Genomic DNA, 15,627 nt, shown 5'->3' with positions numbered 1-15,627 from the left:
TTGAAGGTCCTGATCTTCAGCCTCTTCTATAACTCCCTATACTCACTGTGCAGGACCTCTTCCCCCCTTCTACCTATGTCATTAGAGCCAATTGTGCCAAGACTTCTGGCTGCTTACCCTCCCTCTTGAGAATCTTCTGCAGTTGCTCTGAGCCATCTTGGACCCTAGCACCTGAAAAGCAACACACCACCCTGGCTTCTCTTTCAGAGGCACAGAATCTCCAGTCTATCCCCCTAACTATTGAGTCTCCTATCACTATCACACTCCTATACACTAGACACTAGAATACTACAGCACAGTACAGGCCCTTCGGCACCTAGATGTTGTGCTGACCCATATATTCCTTTAAAAAATCGTACTAAACACACACTACCCCGTAACACTTTATTTGAAATACCCCTAATGTGTTAGCCTCCACCACCATCCCTGGCAAGTCATTCCAGGCACCCACAACCCTCTGTGTAAAAAACGTACCCCTGATGTCTCCCCTAAACTTCCCTCCCTTAACTTTGTACATATGCCCTCTGGTGTTTGCTATTCATGCCCTGGGAAAAGGGTACTGGCTATCCACCCTATCTATGCCTCTCATAATCTTGTAAACCTCTATCAAGTCCCTTCTCATCCTTCTACGCTCCAAAGAGAGAAGTCCCAGCTCTGCTAACCTTGCCTCATAAGACTTGTTTTCCAATCCAGGCAACATCCTGGTAAATCTCCTCTGCACCTTCTCCATAGCTTCCACATCGTTCCTATAATGAGGTGACCAGAACTGAACATAATACTCTAAGTGTGGTCTCACCAGATATTTGTAGAGTTGCAACATGACCTCTCTACTCTTCAACTCAATCCCCCTATTAATGAAGCCTAGCATCCCATAGGCTTTCTTAACTATCCTATCAACCTGTGCAGCGACCTTAAGGGATGTATGGATTTGAACCCCAAGATCCCGCTGTTCATCCACACTCTTAAGTAACCTACCATTAACCCTGTACAGGTTTCCCCCGCCATCTGAAGGTAGAGCGTTCCTCTGAAACGGTTCGTAAGCCAGAATGTCGTAAAGTGAAGAAGCAATTACCATTTAATTATATGGGAAAAATTTGTGAGCGTTCGCAGACCCAAAAAATAACCTACCAATTCATGCCAAATAACACATAAATCCTAAAATAACAGTAACATATAGTAAAAGCAGGAACCATGTGATAAATACACAGCCCATATAAAGTAGAAATACTTTTCTACAATCATTGCCGCACTGTCCACCGTAGCGAAAATCTCACGCAAGCGTTCTTGGCAGAAACACTCTCTCCAGTAACCTTTAAGCTATGAAGCTGCCAAATCATACCAAATAAAACATAAAAATACACAGCCTATATAAAGTAGAGATAATATATGTACAATGTAGTATCACTTACCAGAATTGGGAAGACAGCGCTGAGCACACTGATGATGGTGTGTTAGGCTGAGTTGTCGGATGTTGGGGTGGTGCAGTGGTCCCCAGCCTCCAGGCCGCAGACCGATACCGATCCGCAAAGCATGCAGAAGTGCAGCGGTAGCCGGGACGTACCCAGCAAATCTTTAAGGAAAAAAGCTGAAATAAACAAGCTAATTAATTAGGTGCCACCCGGCATGTAAATATTGGCCCAGATCAGAGGCGACTATCAAATCCCCTATCACTACTGCTCTCCTCTTTCCCCTCCTTCCTTTCTGAGCTGAGGGTCCAGCACCGGTGCCAGAGGCTTGACCACAATGACTTGTCCCTGGTAGGTTGTCCCCACCAACAGTATCCAAAACTGTATACTTATTGTTGATGGGAACGGCCACTGGGATGTTCTGCTCATTCTGTCTATTCCCCTTCCCTCTCCTGACAGTTACCTGTCTCCTGACTTTTTGGGGTGACTGTCTCCCTGAAACTCCGAACTATTACTGCCTCTGCCTCCCAAATGATCTGAAGCTCATCCAGCTCCAGCTCCAGTTCCCTAACTCGGTTCGTCAGGAGCTGCAACTGGATGCACCTTTTACAGGTGTAGTCATCAGGGACAATTATGCTGTCCCGGACTTCCCACATCCTACAATCGCACGGGACTGCCCTATCTACTGCCACCATTACCAACTCCCAAGTTATACTTTATAGTTTATTGTCGCCAAACAATTGATACTAGAACGTACGTTCATCACAGTGATATTTGATTCTGCGCTTCCCGCTCCCTGGATTACAAATCGATAGTAAATATTAAAAATTTAAATTATAAATCATAAATAGAAAATAGAAAAATGGAAAGTAAGGTAGTACAAAAAAACCGAGCGGCAGGTCTGGATATTTGGAGGGAACGGCCCAGATCCGGGTCAGGATCCGTTCAGCGGTCTTATCACAGTTGGAAAGAAACTGTTCTCAAATCTGGCCATATGAGTCTTCAAGCTCCTGAGCCTTCTCCCGGAGGGAAGAGGGACGAAAAGTGTGTTGGCTGGGTGGGTCGTGTCCTTGATTATCCTGGCAGCACTGCTCCGACAGCGTGCGGTGTAAAGTGAGTCCAAGGACGGAAGATTGGTTTGTGTGATGTGCTGCACCGTGTTCACGATCTTCTGCAGCTTCTTCCGGTCTTGGACAGGACAACTTCCATACCAGGTTGTGATGCACCCTAGAAGAATGATTTCTAGGGTGCTTCTATAAAAATTAGTGAGGGTTTTAGGGGACAGGCCAAATTTCTTTAGTTTTCTCAGGAAGTAAAGGCACTGGTGGGCCTTCTTGGCAGTGAACTCTGCTTGGTTGGACCAAGTGAGGTCATTTGTGATATTGACCCCGAGGAACTTAAAGTTTTTGACCTGTTCCACTTGCGCACCACCGATGTAAATTGGGTTGTGCGGTCCGCTACTCCTTCTGAAGCAACAACCAATTCCTTCGTCTTGCTAATGTTGAGGGATATGTTATTGTCTTCGCACCATGCCACCAGGTTCTTAATTTCCTCTCTGTACTCAAATTCATCATTACCTGAGATACGGCCTACAATTGTTGTGTCATCAGCAAACTTATATACTGAGTTTGATGGAAACTTGGCTACACAATCATGGGTGTACAGTGAGTACAGCAGGGGGCTGAGTACACAGCCTTGTGGGGCACTGGTGCTCAGAGTGATTGTAGAGGAGAGCTTGTCCCCTATTTTTACAGTCAGGGTCCTGTCTGGAAGTTGAAGATCCAGCTGTAGATCTGAGTGCTAAGGCCCAGGTTCCAGAGCTTAGGAATCAGTTTATTTGGAATAATGGTATTAAAGGCAGAGCTGTAGTCAATGAAAAGGAGCCTTAAGTATGCATCTTTATTCTCCAGGTGTTCTAAAGAGGAATGTAGGGCCAGAGAGGTTGACCGGTAGGCTGTGGTTGTTGTGTGCCATAACCAATCTCTCGAAGCACTTCATAGCAATTGATGTCAGAGCCACAGGTCGATAGTCATTCAGGCATGCCACCTTGTTCTTCTTCGGCACTGAGATTATTGTTGCCTTCTTAAAACACAAAGGGATCTTAGACTGAAGCAAGGAGCAGTTGAAGATGTCAGCAAACACTCCAGCTAGCTCGCTTGCACAGGCCCGGAGAACCCATCCCGGGATGCCATCTGGGCCCTTCGCCTTCCTTGGATTTATCTTCAGGAAGGCCCTTCTAACGTCCTCCTTGGTGACGATGAATCTCGATGCCACCAGGTCCGGTTCATCCAGAGGGAGCGGGACACTCCTCTTCTGTTCAAATCTTGCGTAGAATATGTTAAGTTCGTCAGGAAGAGAAGTGCCACAGTTATTGATATTCCCAGCCTTTTCTTTGTGCCCAGTGATCTCACTTAGACCCTGTCATAGTCTACCAGCATCCCTCTGGTTAGCCTGGGTTTCCAACTTGGCTTGATATTGCCTCTTGGCGCCCTTAATGGCTTTCCGGAGTTCACGCCTGGATTCCGTGTAGCGACTGGTATCCCCGGACCTAAAAGCCGCAGCTCTAGCCTTCAAAAGGGACTTGACCTCATAATTCATCCAAGATTTCCGGTTAGGAAATACCCAGATCGTCTTGCGAGACTCACAGTCTTCCGTGCATTTCCAAATAAAGTTCGTGACAGCTGAGGCATACTCATCGAGGTTAGCTGCCGAGTCCTTGAATACTAACCAGTCCACCGATTCAAAGCAGTCACGGAGGACCTCATCCATTTCCTCTGTCCAACGTGACACCACTTTTGACACCGTGACCTCCCGCTTCAGTTTCTGTTTGTAAGCCGGGAGGAGGAGTACGGCCTGATGGTCCGATTTTCCGAATTAATTAAAGAAACCTACCCGGCCTTACCTCTCTGGGAGCAAGCTCATCCTCCACCTCTTCTCGCCAAAGCCTCAAAGCTCCACTCCTTCACTGGCCCACTCACTCACTGGCCGCTCTCCACTGGCTGCTCTGCTTGAGCTTACCCCTCTTTTTATTTGTCTGAGCTTTTCAATTCTCGATTGCCCAATCAAACTGCTTGGTCACCTGACCTCGATTGCCCAATCAGCTGCTTTCTGCTGAGTCTGAGCTATTCAAATCTTGATTTCCGAATCCTATCCTTCTCTGCTGAGGCTGAGAGCCAGCCAGAGTGCCACTGGCCTGGCTGCTGCTGCCGCTGTCCACCTCCCCCAGAGGTATACTTGTTGCTGAGGGGAATGACCACAGAGAACCCTGCACTGACTGCTTACTCCCTTTGTTTCTCCTGGTGGTCACCCACTGACAATCTGAAGCCTGCACTCTGGTTGTGTAAAACTCTCATTTATGAAGTTTTCTGCCTCCCGGATGATGCTGCCTACATCTAAATCCACCTCCAGTTCCCTGATCTTGTCAATCAGGAGCTGAATTTGGGTGCACTTCCTGCTGATGTAGTTATCAGGCGGAGGAATAGGTACCCTGAAATCCCACACCTCACAGGAGGAGCATTTCACTACCATCCTGCCTACGCTTGTTATACCTCTAACTTCTCAAGCTTACATTCTAGCCTGTGTCTGTGCTTATCCAAGCCTGTTGAGCCAAAGCCTGAGCACTCTAACACTGGCCCACTCCAGCAATGGCCAACATTATAGAGCTTCATGATGATGATCCCAAACTGAGTGTCCATTGTTATGGGTACATTGTTTGGTAATCTATTTATTTTGCTAGTTATTATTCTGTGAAGCTCTGGTATGACAAGATTTAATGCTTATATCAATTTTTGTGTATCTCTTGAATTAACACTGTCTCAGAAATAGGTCTCTATAATTAGAAAAATTGAGTCATTAGTAAGGACGGCAAGCACAATGTTAGCATTCATTCAGGAGGCCTAGAATATAAAAGCAAGGGTGTAATGTTGAGAATTTATAAGACATTGGTCAGACCACATTTGGAGTACTGTGAGCAGATTTGCTGACATTGGAGAGGGTTCAGGGGAGGTTTATGAAAATGATCCCAGGAATGAAAAAGTTAATCTACGAGGTGTGTTTAATGTCCCTGGAGCTGTACTCACTGGAGTTTAGAAGTAAGATAGGTTTCAATCTCATTGAAACCTATCAAATATTGAAAGCCCTACATAGAGTGGACGTAGTAAGGACATTTTCAACAGTGAGAGAGTCTAGGAGCAGAGGGTACAGCCTCAGAATAGAAGAGCAGAGATAAGAAGGAATTTCTTCAGTCAAGGTGTGGTGAAGCTATGGAATTCATTGCCACAGATGGCTGTGGAGGCCAAATCAATGGGCATACTTAAAGTGGAAGTTGTTAGGTTCTTGATTAGTAGGGGCATCAAAGCAAGAAGGCAAGAAAATGAGGTTGAGAGGGAAGATAAATCTGCCTTGATTGATTGGTGGAGCAGAGTTGATGGGCCTTATTCCCTAATTTTGCTCCTATGTCTTATAGTCTTCTGGACTTATGAGGTGAGGGATTCCGGAATGTTGTAGAAGAGGAGTTGATAATGTCATCACTGTAGCGAGGTGGTGGGCAGATACGGAATGGGGAGCACTACTATCACGATAAGGGAGCTGAGCTTATATGGCTGGGAATATGCTCATATGCAGAAAAATAATTGATGTGGGGGGGAGGATGGTGACTAGGAAGGGGGTGAGTCATGGTGGTGCAGATTTGAAGAAATCAGTGATCAGATTATAAATTGTGGGTGTTCTGAAGGAGAAGCTCAACTGCCTCACAGTTTTTTTTAAACTAACACTTTGGGATTAAAACCCATGTTTTTTTGTTGGCAAGCAAGTGAAGGTAGTCTCAGAACAGTTGAGTCTAAGATCCCCAGCAATGCGTCAAAAATAACCGTATGAAAAATTAAGAGGTTACATGCATCCCTGGCACTGAAATTCTGTTGGGCTCGCAGGAGTGACAGAAGTCTGGATATATCAAATCAATCAAACATTTCAGCTGGGTGATGATCGGTCCATGAATGATAAATGCTATGAAATACAATTTCTACATAAATAACTTCACCTTAATATTTCCACAGTGCTCCTTTACATAATCAATCTATTTTGCAAGGCTCATTTTAATTTTGTTGTGAATGTTATTACTTTAAGCATATTTATAGTTGCTTTCTTATTTTAAAATATTTGTTCAATTTCAGGCTTTCTGCTCCAACTAAAATAGCTTAGATTAGACTTTTTTTTTCAGAGCAATGCAGTGAAATATGAAACCCAAGTTCTTAATGTACAAAGTGAACTCATAGATTCAAATGAAAATTCAGAAATTTAAATTATGTGGAGACAATGGAGTGGCAAAATGGTTCATCGTTTTAAAAGGTGTGTATAATGTGTGCACATATTAAAGGTGTGTATAAGCAAATTACTTCTCAAAACTAATTACTGAAAGACAAAAAGTAAGTGGAACATTAACAAGCCAATAACATGACTAGCAATTAGGCAACTTTAGTTTGCAGAGAAAGCTTGACAAAGGAAACGGAATCCATAAATTATAATGAAAAGAATTGGCTGAGAGCCGGTTAAAGATTAAATGTTTAAGTGCAGACACATGGTAAAATATTTTATTGCAAATTAATGCTGCACAGAGACCAAAGAAATTTTACCTGCACAATGAAATTAGTCTGAGTTGAACGTTAATGATCGTTATCTTGCAGTTTCTAGACTAATTCGGAAAGACAGAAGAGATTTCACAGATCTTCATCTCCTTTGATTTTTTACCTGTGGCTATGCCTCCCTTTGGGATTTCTTTTTAATCAAATGATTTTTTTTTAGTTATACAGAAGTTCACACAGCTGCTCAGGTCATAGAATACATCCGGCTGTGTAGATTAAACACAACTTGCAGAATTCTTCTTGAGAATGCCTTTCATGACAGGGCAAACTGTTGCATGCTTTGTATGGTTTTATGACAAATCTCCTCCTATCAATTGTCTTGCTTAAGGGTTTTTCATTTGGTATTCTGGTTTAAATGAAGTAGGTTATCTCATTCAAACAGTGATCACATTAAGTAGAGAACAAATGCCAAATGAAAACGCCTCTAGGAAGCATATCATTCCATGTCGTTCAGCAGTTTAGACTCCATGTCATGTTGCTCCTCAACTGGCTGGATATCGTTTAACCATTCTTGTAGTCTGTGTAAAGCTGGTTGTGAAAATAATTTCTTGGTTTAAGACTCTTAATCCTTTGAAGATTGTACTGTGAGATTCACAGGTATCTAGCAAATGTTTTCTAAAGAGGTAGTTTGTGAGGAATTCTTGATTAACTTAGACATACTTCAGCTTGTTTTGAGTTCCCTGTGAAACATACATCTGTCCGCAGAATGTGCACGTGAATTTTGTTGCATCTCAGAAGTCCAGAATGAATACGCGTCCCATGGTGTTTTTTATAGTTCCAAGATTAAAAGATGTGTTAGACCTTTGGTTTGATCTACTTTCGCTTTACTATGAAAACAAGTGTAAAACTTTGCAAATTTGCTGCATTCAAAGATTAATTTATTATCAAATTAGTTATGCAGTATACAACCCTGAGATTCACCTTTCCACAGACAGCCATGAAACAAAGAAACACTTCAGAACCCATTCAAAGAAAATATCAAACATCTAACATGTAAAAAAGAAGAAATAGCGCAAACAGCAAAAAAAATGAGCGAAAAACACAGAATATAAAACAACAAACCACAGAGTCAATGAAATAGTTCAGTTTACTTCAGTTCAATTTAGTGTTGTGTTGTTTGTTGACTGCAAGCCATAGAGCCAGTCTGCCTCGATCAATATCACACAAAGTAACAATAAAATCAGTAACCTAGAAACGCATATAATATGATCTACATTTTCCTGTGGGCATTCTCAGCAAATCTATAGAAAAGTAAATATAACAGGATCAATGAAAGATCAACCAGGGTGCCAAAAACCATACACTGTGCAAATGAAAGTATAAATAAACAGCCATTAATAATGACAACATGAGATAATAAGACAAAAAGAGTCCTGAAAATGAGATAATCAGTTGTGGGAACATTTCAATGATGGGTAAGTGAGTGTATTTTATTCAAGAACCTGATAGTTGATGGAACTGAATATGAGTTTGAGCAAAACACTGCATAAACTGAAAATGAAATGAAAATAGAAGATATTAGAAGAACTCAGCAGGAGAAACAGAATTGGCAATTCAGGACAAGGACACTTTATCAGAACTGAATTAGCATTTTCTGATTTTGAACTGAATTTGGGATAAATTGTATAACAACCACAAATTCAAAACTAGCTTGTTTTTGTGTGTCATAGAAGGAACTGAATAATGAAACAAGGAGTTTAGATTAGAGTAAGCAACAAAACTTTGTACAGGGGAGATTCATAAGGATGTTACCAATACAGGAGATTTAGAGCAATGACGAGTGTTGAGTTACCCACTAGTCATGGAAACTTTTAACACATTGGCAGACACAACATATTGTTTCTCTTGGAGTATTTCTATCCACATAATCTCAATTAAGTATAGGAAAATGGGTAATTGAGCAAGATGTGAGAGTCAAAACTTTAGCTTCTTGTCTTTGGGAGAAAATAATATTAGAAGCGAAGGAACGGAGTGAGAATTACACTATTTGCATTGGAGCTGAATATACACAAGGAAGGCATAACATTCTTAAGTAATTCACCATGTTAAGAACTTTGAGATGTCTTGGTGAAGTGATGAAGGCAAAATAAAAACCAAGATGTTTCAATTAATTCATTCATGCAATGCAACTGTAGTAGCTACTTGAGCAAACCAACACTGCTGTTAGAGACCAAGCACGGGGAGATATCCTGTATGATGCATCATAGTCATAGTCATAGTCATACTTTATTGATCCTGGGGGAAATTGGTTTTCGTTACAGTTGCACCATAAATAATTAAATAGTAATAAAACCATAAATAGTTAAATAGTAATATATAAATTATGCCAGGAAATAAGTCCAGGACCAGCCTATTGGCTCAGGGTGTCTGACCCTCCAAGGGAGGAGTTGTAAAGTTTGATGGCCACAGGCAGGCATGACTTCCTATGACGCTCTGTGTTGCATCTCGGTGGAATGAGTCTCTGGCTGAATGTACTCCTGTGCTCACCCAGTACATTATGTAGTGGGTGGGAGACATTTTCCAAGATGGTATGCAACTTGGATAGCATCCTCTTTTCAGCCACCACCGTCAGAGAGTCCAGTTCCATCCCCACAACATCACTGGCCTTATGAATGAGTTTGTTGATTCTGTTGATCCAATCTTCTGATCCAATTAAGTAATAAGGTTCAAAGTCAAAGAAATATATTTGATCCTTTATTAAGCAACCAGCAAAACAATGAAACTAAAACTAGTAATATTAAATGTCATTAAGCAAAATTAAGTGTACTTAAATGGAAATAAGCAGGCAACAAAAAGGTATCATGCCCAGCTATCTCTAGCTCTAATTGACGCTAGACTGACAAAGCATGAATGCTTAACTAAACTCTTCACTTTTACCACACCACTACCTATGTGACTAACATAATAAATGCTCAACATAGAATACAATGCAGATAGAAAACAGTTACATGGCTGCTGCACAAACAATATAAAGTAAGGCACTCAATTTTCTCTTTGTTTGCAAACTGAAGTGTTTCTCCGCTGTTTCTTATCCTTCTGATACACCTATGGCCCTCACTTTCTAAGACCATTTTGATTGCTTTCAGGAATTCTTGCTCTGACTAAGAAATATGGGTATGTTGTAACATTGTGGATGTACAGTCAAGTAGCAGGTATGACATCATTCTTAGATAAACAATGAAGTTAAATTCATAAGGAGTGGAGGATGTTTGCTGTTGCTTAAACTGTAAATTCACTATGATGTAAAGTGTCAGTTGAAAAAAATATGAGATTGCTACTCAGGAGGTCTCAGGAAGTGCAATGCATAATAACTGAAGAAATTTTTAAAAATCTAACGCATATTCCACAAACACAAGAAATTATGCACATGCTGGTAATCTTCAGTAACACACATCAAATAATGCAGGAATTCAGCAAGTCAGGCAGCATCTATCACCTCCTTAGGTGCTGCCAAGCTTGCTAAGAAACATCCCTGATGGTTAAATGAAGAGGAAAATCAGTCATTTCATGAATGCTATGACTTCACCACTGGGATTTCGAGGCTGCCCTTCATCAGTTTTATTCTGTCCAACCTCCTGAAAGCAGGTCAATATGTCTTAAAATCCCATTAATTTAGTCTAGCTAACAAGGCACTTCCAGAATAGAACTGCTGTGAGGTGCAATGTTAAAGATGAAAATAATTCCACTTTCCTCTTGGACACACATATGGAAGAAGGATCAATTTATAAATAAGGTAAGTAGAGAGTCTTGCCAGAACTGCTGTAGCTTATGCATTCACACGGGATAAAATCTTGCATTAATGCCGAGAAGATTTACAAGGATGTTTCCTGGCTTGGGGAGCATACCTTATGAGAATAGGTTGAGTGAACTCGGCCATTTCTCCTTGGAGCGGCAGAGGATGAGAGGTGACCTGATAGAGGTGTATAAGATGATGAGAGGCATTGATCGTGTGTATAGTCAGAGGCTTTTACCCAGGGCTGAAATTGCTAACATGAGAGGGCACAGTTTTAAGGTGCTTGGAAGTAGGTACATAGGAGATGCCAGGGTTAAATTTTTTACGCACAGAGTGGTGAGTGTGTGGAACAGGCTGCCAGTGACGGTGGTGAAGGTGGATACGATAGGGTCTTTTAAGAGATTCCTGAATAGGTACAAGGAGCTTAGAAAAATAGAGGGCTATGGGTAACCCTAGGTAATTTCTAAAGTAAGTACATGTTCGGCACAGCATTGTGGGCTGCAGGGCCTGTATTGCACTGTAGGTTTTCTATGTTTCTATGTTTCTAATGCATGTTACTTACAGTACTGTACAAGTCTTAGGCACATGTATGGCTTTTGCACAGTACTGCAATAATGTTATGTATTGCACAGTACTGTCACTACTGCTACAAAAAAGATCATGACATATATGAGTGTTGATAAACTTTATTCTGATATGTGTCTCTATTATGGACTGACAGTGGGAAGAGGGCAAGGAGAAGGAAGTCATGGCTGGGTAAAGGGGAAGGGAGAGGAAAGCACCAGAGAGATATTTTGTAATTATCAGTAAGCCTATTGTTTGGAATCAAGTGACCTTGCTTAGTGTCTCAAGACTGGAATTGTCTACACCCGTGCCACCTCCCACCCCTGGCACTCTTTCTCTGCCACCTGTCCAACACCCCTCCAGCAGGATTCCACCCTCACCATTCCCAACAATCTTTGCTTCTGCCAGATTTATAAACTCAGTCTCTGCTCCATGTTGACAAATATAGTGCTGTGCAAAACTCTTAGGCACCCTATCTAGACTACATACATATATATATATATATATATATATATATGACTAAGACTTTTGCATAGTACTATACATAGATATATATAAAATAAAGAACATTTACCTCGTATTCAAAGTAGCCCGCCCGATTTATGAATGAGAGCAGTCCCTGAGAGAAACAGTACGGCTTATGTTGGCAGGTACACTGCCTTTGACTGTATAAAAGAAACTGCTATCTGCTCTGTGCTGTATAAAGTTCCATTCCTTGACTCCAGCATGTGGGAAGGCATTAATCCCCAGTAAGGAAGTATGTGCCACTATGGAATGCTGGCTGAACAAAAGTCAGTGAAAAATAGCACCTATGTGTTTTTCATCAATGACCTTCAATGAGATGCTGCTTGTAACACTTTTGCGTGAATCTCCTCTTGTCTTCTCTTGATTTATGTCAGATGTCAATAATATGAAGTATGAGGAAGACTGAACCCACAGGGACAGATATTTGTTTATGGTCACTTCCAATAAGCATGCATACACAACAGCAGTTTATATGAAGGGATCCATCAAACTCAGCAGAACTAAGTTTTGGAAGGAGAGTACTATCCATTACTATTTGTATAAATGTGCATTTGGCACAGCAAAGCAAGGACAAATTTCCATTGTCTTTGGTCTTACGACATAAGCTCTCATTCACCTGAATGTGTTCCTTTCTCCAAATGGCTGCTTACTATTTTACCTCCTCAGTGCTGCCTTGAAACATACAATATCTATAATATTCTCACTTTGAAGAAGAATACTTTGACCTAAAATGTTAGTTCTTGCTTCTCTCCCCAATATATTCAGTTTTAACTAGTTTTTCTCCATTTACAGAAACATTTCCCTTTTGTAAATAGAGATATTATTTATATATTTCTACAGCGTTTATGGAGTTGATGTTGTCCTTGCATTGTGCCTGAAATCAAATAAGTTCCTCTCTCAAATAATAGTATATTTTAACTAAAGTTAAACCTAACATTGAAGTTATAAAGCAAGATACATAAAATGCTGGAGGCACTCAGCAGGTCAGACAACATTTATGGAGGGAAATGAACAGTCAATGCTTTGGACCGAGACCTTAATCAAGAATGATAAAACTACATTTTCATATCTCTGACAAGACCTCAGTCTACAGATAATAACAATAAAGACATTTTCCTCAATTGAAAGCAATTTCAACTTTACAATTATCATAAAGCAAGCACTAAAAGAGAAAGATAGAAAATGGAGAAAGTAGGGGAATGAAATTCAGGACTTAGAATCTGAGAAGTTGCCAACATACTTGTCGATGATGTTATTGATTATGGCTGACTTTTTTACAGTAGAACATTAAACCTGTATTATAAGAGTTTACGCAATCCATTAAAAAGTATCTGACATCAGGAAAATGAGTAATCCAGAAACACGTCTCTCTTTATTAATGTTTTAACATCTTAGACACAACATTCTTTGATAAAAGTAAATAAAATAAATCTTTAATTTAACTGTAAAATAGCCTGAAGACTTATAATAGAGATATTTTTACATTTAGTATATCTCTCAGTACCTGGAGATAGTTGGAAGGGTATTTCAGCTAGATCTAGGTCCTGCGAGTGTTACTTGAATTTCTAATCTTATAAATTGGGAGCAAGGGATCTATTGGAATGATTTTTCAATAAACTTACTTTCAATGGGTCTACAAATCATGTTCTCAATATTTATTGCTTATTATTATAATTATTTTGTTTTTTCCCTTTTTTTGTATTTGCACAATTTGTTGTTTTTTGCACATTGGTTGTTTCTCTCCGTTTGTTGTGAGCAGCTTTTCATTGATTCTATTGTATTTCTTTGTATTTACTGTGAATGCCTGGCAGAAGGCAAATCTCAGGATTGTACTGTATATGGTTGCATACACTGTATGTACTTTGATTATAAATTCACTTTGAACTTTGAAGTGTTCTTTTTCTTAAAAATGTATTGGACATGTGTAGCATTCATAATGTTATTGAAAATTTTCAAACTTAATGAGAAAAATATTCCTTCAATAATCCCTGATACCGTGCTTTGTGTGGTTCTATATCCCTCTTTTAGACAGCACTAAAAACAACTGTGTCACTTGGACAATTTTAATCTTCACCTTGTTGTCTTTGTTCTCTCTAACACTCCTGCTCTGTTTAATACACTACCGTGTAAACGTCTCAGGCACATATATGTATAATTAGGGTGCCTAAGACTTTTGCACAGTACTGCAGCAATGTTATGTATTGCACTGTGTTGCTGCAAAAAGAAACAAATTTCATGACGTACGTGAGTGATGATAAACCTGATTCTGATATGGGTCTCTATTGTGGGCTGACAGTGAGAAAGTTAGAAATCATACAAGTTTTTAACTTGCAGAGAAAGTGGACTGAGCAAACAATGCATGAGATGTTGGAAACCAGGAGAAATGTTTCATGTGGTGAAAGTTCCAGCTTCCAGCTGAAGCAGGGAATTAAAGGCAAGTCCAGAGGTGGGGGAGGGGGGAATGAACCTGAAAACCCAGAGAGGTGGGGAAAAGGATGAAGGCAGAGGTGGGGGAGGGGGGAATGAACCTGAAAACCCAGAGAGGTGGGGAAAAGGATGAAGGCAGAGGTGGAAGAAGAAACAACATGCAGACAGTCGGTGATACAAGACCAGACTGGCTGATCATCCAAAACTGTTGAGTTCAGTGTTGATCCCTGAAGAATGTACCACACTAATTTGGAAGTTGAAACATTGTTTGCTCAGCTTTAATTATGCTTTCCTGGAATAGTGCAATAGTGCAAAGACGAAGAGGTCACAGTATGAGTGGGATGGAGAATTAAAGTGAAGCTTGCAGATTTGACAGATGTTTTGCAAAGTAGAAATCCAATCTAAATTGGGGTTCCCCGATGTAAAGGAAAGCAATTCTTGAAAACCAAATGCAATACAATAAATTGTCAGAAGTCTGAACAAATTGCTGCTCCACCTGGTTGGAGTGTCTGGGTTCCTGGATGGAAAGAGGTGGTAAGTTGGCAATCTCTGCATTTGCTGTGTTTGTCCAGGAAAGTGCCTTTAGAGGGAAAAATAGATGCAGATAGAGATGAAGGTGTGGGCCAATTAGGTGCAGAGGGACCATCCTCTTTGGAACACTGATAGGGTAGGGGAGGGAAAAATGTATCTGGTGGTGGAATCATATTAACAATGTTGGAAATGATAAGATAATCCACTGAATGTGCAGCCAGTAGAGCTGGAGGAGAGGGCCACAATGGGGCTAAGATTAGAAGCGAGAAAGCAGATGGGCTCCGGAGCAGAGTCAAATTTAGTGGAAACCAGGACTGAGAAAAAGAAAAGACAAATTAGCAGAACTGGTGTAGAAAGTGACATCATTAGGATAGTTGTGACTGAAATGGAGAACCTAGGAGAAAGAAATGAGCCCTTTGATGGAGCAGGTCATGACTTACTTTCTTCTAATGAAAGTACATCAATCTGAAACATTAACCTTTTCTTTTTCTTCTCTGCTCAACATTCCATCGTTTCATTTTTGTTTTCTAGTAAATGAAGTATTTTGCTTCTAAATGATAATGGAACTTGAGAGGGCAAATTGCGGGAGGATGTTTCCAGGAAGAAATTAAAATGAGTGAACAAAGTTTCAGAATAAGGGGCCCTCAGAATGAGGAGGAATCACTTCTCAGAGAAGATTGTGAATGAGTGGAATTCTTTATTCCAGAGCACTGTATGTTATAAATACTCACAGCCAAGACTGACAGTATATTGGTTCACAGGGGAGTCAGAGTTATGGGGCATGATCAGAATAGTGGACCTG

Source organism: Mobula birostris, chromosome 15 (assembly GCF_030028105.1).
Source record: "Mobula birostris isolate sMobBir1 chromosome 15, sMobBir1.hap1, whole genome shotgun sequence".
In the NCBI taxonomy this organism is placed as follows: domain Eukaryota; kingdom Metazoa; phylum Chordata; class Chondrichthyes; order Myliobatiformes; family Myliobatidae; genus Mobula; species Mobula birostris.
The sequence above is the reverse complement of the archived record's forward strand: the minus strand, read 5'-3'. Positions refer to the sequence as shown.